The 9,533-nt window shown below is 50.4% G+C and overlaps 1 non-coding gene and 1 pseudogene across 1 annotated transcript; both read left to right on the top strand.

Moving 5' to 3' along the window:
* The first annotated feature begins 2,605 nt into the window (after positions 1–2,605).
* LOC101540844 (probable ATP-dependent RNA helicase DDX41) lies at positions 2,606–4,197 on the top strand (annotated as a pseudogene).
* Positions 4,198–9,130: 4,933 nt separating this feature from the next.
* On the top strand, positions 9,131–9,233 carry LOC129403845 (U6 spliceosomal RNA). Its single transcript, XR_008629505.1, has one exon. It is a non-coding gene; the product is annotated as a U6 spliceosomal RNA (small nuclear RNA).
* The last annotated feature ends 300 nt before the right edge of the window (positions 9,234–9,533 follow it).

The raw sequence follows: 9,533 nt of genomic DNA, 5'->3' as shown, positions 1-9,533 counted from the left end.
AGGGAGGACATTACTGTTTCACTTGGCGAGCTTTCCAATACAAAATATTATTCTACATTAACCAGTAGCTCTAAAGAACTACAACCCATTGGCTGGCGACCACCTTTTCTGAGGAGCCAAGAAGCATACAAGTTTTAGATTTTCCCAGAACTACCCAAAACTCCAAATTCTGCTGGAAATTCAGAGGGAAAAAACACTTCAGCACAGAGGTCAGGGTACCAGGCATGTCCAGCACCCCTGCAGTTAAGGGCTTCAGACCTCCTTGGTGCAGACACAGGGCAGCTGTAACCACACAACATCAGAAGCATCAAGAGAACCCACAGAGTAGGACACTATGCCCTGCCAGCTGCATGGACCAACTGCAGCCTTGGAAAATGGCTTTAGCATCTAAAAGAGAGAACCTCATTCACTCAGAGCATCCAGTCACCACACTCCCCAGTGTTGACCTAGGACTTGCCCTGCACAAACGTGCTCATCTTTTCCCCCCTCACCCTGTGTCCAGAGCACCAGCATGCATAGGCACCCCTGTGGATCCCAGGTGTCGAGGGTGAACCCCAAGGCCTGTATCAGCCCCGTGTTGAGACTCAGGAAGTTTGCCTCCAGCATCAGGACTCAACTTTCTAGGGCCACATCTTGCCCAATAGCCAGTTGTTTGGGACTTGGGATTCTCCATGATTCTGAAGCTGCTACAGGAATCTAAGAGCTAGTCACAGGGGCTGGAGAGATAGCACAGCGGGTAGGGCGTTTGCCTTGCACGTGGCCAACCTGGGTTCAAATCCCAGCATCCCATATGGTCCCCTGAGCACCGCCAGGAGTAATTCCTGAGTACAGAGCCAGGAGTAACCCTTGTGCATTGCCGGGTGTGACCCAAAAAACAAAACAAAAAAAAGAGCTAGTCACAGAAAGTTGTCTTAGCAAGGCTATAAAAAAAAAAAAAAACCCTCCCCAGAACAGACCAGTCAGCATCATAGATCAGACTCACAAGCTAAACTTTATGTACTATGGGCAAGGAATAGCCTTACACAAGGCCATGAACTTGTCTTCAAAATTTCAATTTCAGCATGGCTGTGGCTAGGCTCCAGAGGTCTTCAGCTGCCAGGAGCTCTGTTCGGGGAGGAGAGGGAAGCTGGAGCCCATCCCTTCCAAGGGACCCCGGGGAAGACAGCCAGGCACATGGGCAAGAGATTCTCTGCCATGCTCAAGGCCCCTCTCCACATGTTCAGATGAGCCTCATGCATGAAGGTACCAGCAGAGGAACCCAGGTGTGTGGGATCCAGAGCTGAGACCTTCAAGCCTGCTTGGATCGGGATTTTCCAGTAGCTAAGTGGTCACACCCAGGGACTGCCCCCGGCACCATGGAATCCCATCAACAGCCCACATCCAGAAACTTGAAAGCAAACTCCCGGAAGCACGCGGCCACACAATACCTTATAGTCTACTTCTGCCTCTGAAAGAAACTGGCAAGCTACCAAGAGATTCCTGCCCACATGGGAGAGCCTCACAACGTCCCCGTGGTGTATTAATATGCCAAAACCAGTAACAGGTTGGGTCTCATTCTCCTGACCCTGAAAGAGCCTCGAATGCGGCATCGTTGGGAAAGACGAGTAGAGAGAGACTTCTAAAATCTCAGGGCTAGGACCAATGGAGATGTTACTGAGACCACTCGAGAAACGACGATCAACGAGATGATGATGATATATATATTAAAAGACATATCACAGTCAGGGAACACAGGTTCTAGGAGGACTGATCAATGGTTGAAATCAACCAGAAGTGTGTATGGTGCAGAGGGTAGGTAAGAGAGAAGGGACCAGGATGACAGTAATAGCTGGAAATGACCACAGTGGACAAGTACTGAGCATTAAAAGTAGGTAAAGGGATATACTGGATAACCTTTCAGTATCCATACTGCGAACCACAACGCCCAGAAAAAGGAAAATGCCTGCCATAGAGGCAGGCTGCGTGGTGCGAGGTGCGGGGCGGGGGGGGGGGGGGGGGGGAGGGAGTGATGGGAACCTGGAGACACTGATGCTGAGAAATGTACACGGGTGTAGGGATGGGTGTTGGTACACTGTAGGACAGAAACCAAATTATGGACAGCTTTGTAAAGATCTTAGTGATTCAATAATAAAATCTTTTAAAAATTTAAACATTTAAAAAATAATAAACTGGAAGACCTCATAGCACAGTGACAAGGCCAGGCAGGGCTTAAGGGTGGGTCAAGGTGGGGCTGAAGCGCAGAGGGTGGGGGCCAGGTTACTCTGCAAGGGTGGGCCTTCCGGGGCGGGGCTAGAGGGAGCCCCGCCCACCCACCTCGGCTTTAATACCGGCCCCGTGCCCACTGCCTCAGTTGTGTTTCCAGCAGGTTCCGGGAGACCCGAGGCTGTGTGGGCCTAGGAGTCCGTGTTCAGTGCGACACGGATGACACCACCTTGAGAAGCGGACCGCGGGCGAGAATGGAGGCGCGGGAGCCCGGAGGGAAGCGGGCTCGCAGCGGGGCGGCGCGCGGGAAGCCAGTCTGAGGAGGGCGGCCCGACTGCGCCCTGCGGACCCTGGCGACAGCGCCGCCAGCCGAGGGGGCGAGACCCCGCAGGGCCCTCTGGACCAGCACCAGCACCTCAGGGAGCAGGCGGAAGCCCGCAGGGAGCAGGCGGGGAGAAGCAGCCGAAGGAAGAGGAGGAGGTCCTGCGAAGTGTGGCGAGGGCCGAGCCTTGATGTCCGTGAAGGAGATGGCCAAGGGGGGTCACGTACGAGCCCCCGTCCACACCAGCTGCACCCCGCCCCGGTGCGTGCTGAGCATGTCTGAGGAGCGGCCCGAGCGGGTGCGGAGGAAGTACCACATCCTGGGGGGGGGACGGGATCCCGCCCCCAATCAGGAGCTTCCGGGAGATGAAGTTTCCCGCAGCCCCCCTGCGCGGCCTGAAGGGGAAAGGCGTTCTCCACCCGATGCCCATTCAGATCCAGGGCATCCCCACCGTCCTCTCGGCCGCGACATGATCGGCATCACCTTCACGGGCTCCCGCAAGACCCTGGTGTTCACGCTGCCCGTCATCATGTTCTGCCTGGAGCAGGAGAAGGGGCTGCCTTTCTCCCAGGGGGAGGGGCCCTACGGTCTCATCTGCCCCTCGAGGGATCTGGCTCGGCAGACGCACAGCATCCTGGAGTATTACTGCCGCCTCCTGTTGGAAGACCACTCTCCCCTCCTGCGCTGTGCACTCTGCACCGGGGGCATGTCCATCAAGGAGCAGATGGACACCATCCGACATGGGGTGCACATAATGGTGGCCACCCCCAGGCGCCTCATGGACCTTCTGCAGAGGATGGTCAGCCTGGATATCTGCCGCTACCTGGCCCTAGACGAGGCTGACCGCATGATCGACATGGGCTTTGAGGGAGACATCCGTACCATCTTCTCCTACTTCAAGGGCCAGCAGCAAACCCTGCTCTTCAGCGCCACGATGCCCAAAAAGATTCAGGACTTGGCCAAGAGTGCCCTGGTGAAGCCAGTCACCATCAATGTGGGCCGTGCTCGCGCTCCCAGCCTGGACATTATCCAAGAGGTAGAGTACGTGAAAGCAAGAGGCCAAGATGGTGTACCTGCTCGAGTGCCTGCAAAAGACGCCTCCACTTGTGCTTATCTTTGCCAAGAAGAAAGCGGACATAGACGCCATCCATGAGTACCTGCTGCTCAAGGGGGTGGAGGCTGTGGCCATCCACGGAGGCAAAGACCAGGAGGAGCTCACCAAGGCCATCAAGGCCTTCCAGGAAGGTAAAAAGGATGTCCTGGTGGCCACAGACGTCGCCTCCAAGGGCTTGGACTTCCTGGACATCCAGCATGTCATCAATTACGACATGCCCAAGGAGATCGAGAACTACGTGCACCGGATTGGCCGCACCGGGCGCTCGGGAAACACAGGCATCAGGACCACCTTCATCAACAAGGCCTGTGATGAGTCGGTGCTGATGGACCTTAAAGCGCTCCTCCTAGAGGCCAGACAGAAGGTGCCGCCTGTCCTCCAAGCGCTGCACTATGGGGATGAGTCCATGCTAGACATCGGTGGAGAGCATGGCTATGCCTTCTGCGGGGGCCTGGGTCACCAGATCACCAACTGCCCCATATTGGAGGCCATGCAGGCCAAGCAAGTGAGCAGCATCGGCCACTAGAACTACCTGGCCCACAGCTCCATGGACTTCTGAGCGTCCCAGGTCTCTGAGGGGCACCTGGCCACCAGCACCTCCCACACCAGAGCCAGTATCTTCAGCTCAGCTGGATTGGGCCAGACAGGACTGGCTGCCTGTATCCCCAACCCCCACCCAAAATGACTTACTTTTGCTCCCCACTGCCAGTAAAACACAAACCATGGTGGGATCTGCCCTACATCCCCCAAATAAAATTGAAATTAAAAAAAATAAAAGTTGATTGCGGCCCATATGGGCACCCATTGGAACAAGATAGTATTGAAAAGGTGGTACAGGATTTAAGGATCATGTGTCTCTGGGGGGCTATGAAATCCATGATGGGATGAACTTGGAGCTTTATTACCAATAGAGCAGAACTTCCCCCTCCCCCAACCCCCTCACTGGTATGGCCATCTTTTGAAGATAAAAACCCCATAGCAATAAAAAATTTCAAAAGCTAAAGAGAAGAAAAGTGAGGGTGCTGATATCCCTCCAGACATGAGGTTTCCACTGCAAGGACAAGTGGTTCCCCTGGGGAGAAAAAGGAGAGTGCAGCTCTGCCACCCCAGAAGAGCCCCATCCCTCCCTTCTGGTAGTCACTGGAAGGCTCACAGACCTGGGGACACTTTCTGTATGGAGTGACCCCAGGACCTCCCAGGGTCCTCAGCCCTCCATGTCCCTGGAGGGATCCATAGAGAATTAGCATCCTGGTTGCAGAGTCAGCAATTTGGAATTTATGCACCAGAGCTTTGTGATTAGTCTCTCCAGGCAACACTGCCAGCAACATCCAAACTAACATGAGGTCTGTGAGATCACCCACAGCAGGACCCCAGGTGCCACTGCCAGTACTGCACTATGTGTAGGCACCCTTCCCTGGGTGGGCTGGACTTCCCTTAGTCACACATACCCATTCCCAGGGTATCCTGGTGACTTTTGGGGGGGGGGAATGTTTTTGTATGTTAGTTTGCTAGTTTTCAGTATAAAGCTTACAGCTTTTTACTGTAAAGCTTACAGCTTATAGCTTATACCATCTTGCTTGGAAGTTGAAACAGAACTTTAGAAGACAGTTAACAGCAAGCACTGAGGACTCTGAAGAAACCAAGCTGACAAGACAACTATTCAAGCTAATCAGGGTCAAAGCCTGCTTCTCATTTTCCCCCAAGGCAGCCTGCAGAGATAATTTCAAACCTAAGGTCAGGGGTAGGAAAACATACCCAAAGCCTCTTCAAAATAAGTGGTGATGCATCATCAGCACTGCCAAGGATGCTCAGCAATCCCATGTGAATCTGCTTTAGGACGAGCCAGGCCAGAGCCAAGGGAGCAAAGCTCTAGTACCCACACCCCATCCTGCACTGGGGGAGAAGAGACCCTCATTCTTGTCTACACTTAGTGCAACATCTTGTCATGTGTCAAATTGTCTCAGACTAGAAAAGCCTCCAACATGACCTGGCTGCTCCCTTGTCCCAAGGCCTGTCCCAAACCCAGAACTGTGGGGACTCTGCGCACCAGATGCTCACTACATAGCAGAGGAAGATGTGTTAGAGCATTTTTCCATTTGCACATCAAGTGCTTAGAAGCCACTATGTCTGAGAAGAACCACTGAAGTCTACTTCTTGGATCCACTAGAGAATTTACAAGTCTGGAGAGGCACATGCGATCACAAATCAGGGCCAAAGCCTGCTTCTCAGGAAGCAGACCTGGTCTAAACCAGTCGCAGACAGGAATACTTAAGAGGCACTTTTGGTGGGAGGAGCCTGAGTGGGTGGACTGGTAGAAGGAGCAGCTCTAGGAGCCAAAAGACCAGGAGGCCTGCACTTGTGTGCACTTTTGCATCCAGGGAATTGACAAGTTCTCATGATCAGTAAAAAGTTCCTCATCTCAGGCAGATGGTGCTGCAAAGTTACCATTCTAAGATTATGATGACCAAGATCTGTGCTCCAAGACCAACTTCACTCTCAGAAGAAGTGACCAAGGTCTGTGCTCCTAGACCAACTTCTAGGCTGGATCTGCCCTAGAAGAAAACTTCAGCTGTTCCCACCTCAGCCTTCTGCTTGCATAGGAAAAGAGGAAGAGTCCCCTGAAAGTCTCAGCCCATGCACTTGGGATCAAAAGGATTCTGACACGTCTTTGAAGTCCCCACACCTCACATCATCTGATATAAAGGGTCACACACATGTGCCCAGGGCACACCTCCTGAAGCAACAATTTTTGTTAAATGCAACAAAATGTTGCATATAACAGTGTTCATGAATTGTATAGATCTATTGATACTATTGGCACTGTGTGGTGCCAAATACAGTAACAATGATGGGTCTCATTTCCCTGACCCTGAAGAGCCTAGTGTGGCACCATTGGGAAGGAAGAGAGGCTGCTAAAATCTCAGGGCTAGGATGAATGGAGATGCTACCTGGTCCCGCACGAGCAAATAGATCAATGGGATGACAGTGATACAGTGACAGTGACACTATTGCAACTTTGCTAATCTATTTAATCCTACAATTCTATCAGCAATTGCCACTTTTTTCTCTACATTTAATTAAAATAAAAGGTCGGATTCACAAAACACGGTTCCTAATTCAGAAGTTCTCAGAGAAACAAAAGGCCAAGAGAGTAAGCCACAGCTTCTGCCCCCTCTGACAGCTGTATCGGACACTACTTAGCCCAGCCTGGCTTCATCAGTTCTTATTAACCAACATCACTGCAAGCATTCAACAAAAATTGGAGGAAAGAACCAATAGGAGACTCTGCACACTCTGTCCCATAGGAAATTCAAACGATTTAAAGGCAAAAGTTCAAACACTGGCAAGTGAAAAATGAGTTTTAAAAACTCGAGTTCACCAAGAGAAGTCACAAAGTTGAAGAAAGCTTCTCAAAGAAATATGCAAAGATCCAAAATAAGCAAGCCAGGATCCCAGAGGAGTCGTGAATTCAGAGCTGACTTCCTCTCCATAGAGTCAGAAACAGTGTTCCCAGAATGGAAGGAAAAGAGCTTCCTAGATGAGTTCTGTGTTGGGTTCTCCATTAGAGGCAACCCCCAGTTGTAGCCAAGGATGACAGAACTCTGGAATCTTCCCCCGCTCACCAGCATCTGACTGCCCCTGGGAACAAGTGAGTTTCCCTGTTGTGTCTTGGCTCTAGATTTAGGGGATGGTAGCTTCTCCTGGCCAAGCTTTTTTGCAAAAGTTTGCAATTCTGCATCCCCCACACCATCCCCAGAGCTGCAGCATCTCCTTGACACAGTTCCAGAATCCTAGTGCTCCTGCCAATTTTGAGCACCTCCTTGTAGTCTAGGATCTTTAGACCCAGGAATCCTGAGAACCTCAAATCTCCCACACTCCTTTGGTAAGAACTTCTACACGCCAAGGCAGAAATGCTGGAGGCCAGCCTCATTGGCTGCCCTTTAGTGAAGATTCCCCTGATTCAAGCATGAGACTCAAATGGCTTCTCCAAGACCACTCAGATTATCCCAAGTTAAACCTGGTCCTCTCTTCCATCTCAAGCCCAGCTCATTTAAGATGGAGCCAGAGAACCTATCAGTTCCAATGGCCCCTGACAAGACAATCACCAGGATTAGCACTCAATCTTCCTGACAATTTGAGCTTTGTTCCTTTCCCAGGCATGCCAACTTTGCAACCTGAGTTGGCCTATCTTGTCTCTTGGGATGAACCTTTGATTTCACTGTGCACTGGTTTTTAAGGAAGGAATGAAGGGAAAAGATTTAAGATATCCAGGTGAATTTAATGAGGTTTCAGGGCTTGAGAGATAGTACAGTGGGTAAGATACTTGCCTTACAGGTGACCAACCTGGGCTCAATCCCCGGCATTCCTAAGGGTCCCCCAAGCCCACTAGGAGTGATTCCTGAGCACAGAACCAGGAGTAACCCCTGAGCACTGCTGGATGTGGCCCAGAAGTTTAAAAAAAAAAGGTTTCAGTCCCATTGGAGATTCAATAAGTCCAGTCTTTACCAAAAAAAAAAAAAAAATTAAATTTTCCTCCCCACCAAGTTCTAAAAGCAACAGACGGAACATGTAGAAGCAGCCAAGAAAAATGCAGCTGCATAGACAACAGTGCAAGGTGCCCCGGGGGCCCAGTGAGTTTGCACATGTGAGGAAGCTGGTGTGTGGTGCAGCCCAGGCCTTTTTCATCTTCCCTCCCAGCTGATAGAGCCCCATGATTTGAGACACCCCAGGAACAAGGACAGGCTGGCGTGACTGTTCATGTCAAGATTCCAAGTCTTACCATAGACACTATTGTTTTACCCACTTTCTCAAGGCGAAGAGAAACAGGCCACTCTTAATAGTCCATAGTCCTCAGAGGCTCTGGGCTTAGACCCTGAGATTTTGCTCCCAGTTTCTCCCACTGGGGGGCACCTACCAGCTTGCACAGCCCCTCAGTTCTCAAAGCAGCTTTTCCAGTTCAAAGCAACACCCATCCTAGCTGTCATCCAGCCCAAGTAGCCAACCATCATCCACCTGAGGGAACATGACACAGGGACAGAAACTGCCCTCATCACTCGAGCAATCTTTTGAATAGAAGCAACGTACAATTGCATCAAACAAATGTAAACATACAGAATGACACAGCTGTTTTCTAAGTTAAAAGAAACTCAGATCTGGCTTAGTTCAGCCAGCTTCAAGCTAAGTACACATTCAAGATGAAGGCTACTTTGTCGTCAACACAAAGCAAATCCGGAACAGTCAACCCAAATACAAATGGCCATGACCAGTTTTTCAAAAACAAGAAGTCAGAAGTAGGATCTCTGCAGTGCAGAGGGGAGATGCTGGCCAGAAGTGGATGCCCAGCTAACGAACCTTCTAAAGTAGGAGGTGAGACAAAATGCTTCATGTAAGAGCACAGAAATGTCATCTTCAGAATCCCAAATACTAAAGGCAATTCAATCAAAAGACAGATGCAAGCTGGAGTCCAAATTTCTGGAAGGAATGGGAAGGTAGTGCTCACTTCGGCAGCACATATACTAAAATTGGAATGAGAGAAGATTAGCATGGTTCCTGTGCAAAGATGACACGCAAATTTGTGAAGTGTTCCATATTTTTTATGGATGTCATGGAGTCAATACTGCAAGCGAGAAAGTCAAAGTAGGAAATCACACACAAAAGGAGAACCCCTTAGATTTGCAGCAGACCTATCAGAGGAAACCCTCCAAGCCCGAAGACAATGGTGGGATATAGTAAAAAAAAAAAACCTCCGTGAAATGAACGCTTCACCAAGAATCCTTTATCAGGCTAAACTCTCAAACTCAAAGGAACAATACAATTTTATGGATAAACAACAGCTCAGGAACTTCATAGTCTCAAAACCAAACTTAAAAGGACTAAAGGGGCTACTGTAAGAAA

The sequence above is a fragment of the Sorex araneus genome, chromosome 3 (genome assembly GCF_027595985.1).
Source record: "Sorex araneus isolate mSorAra2 chromosome 3, mSorAra2.pri, whole genome shotgun sequence".
NCBI lineage: Eukaryota > Metazoa > Chordata > Mammalia > Eulipotyphla > Soricidae > Sorex > Sorex araneus.
Note: the sequence above shows the minus strand (reverse complement) of the source record. Positions and strands in the feature narration are given on the sequence as shown.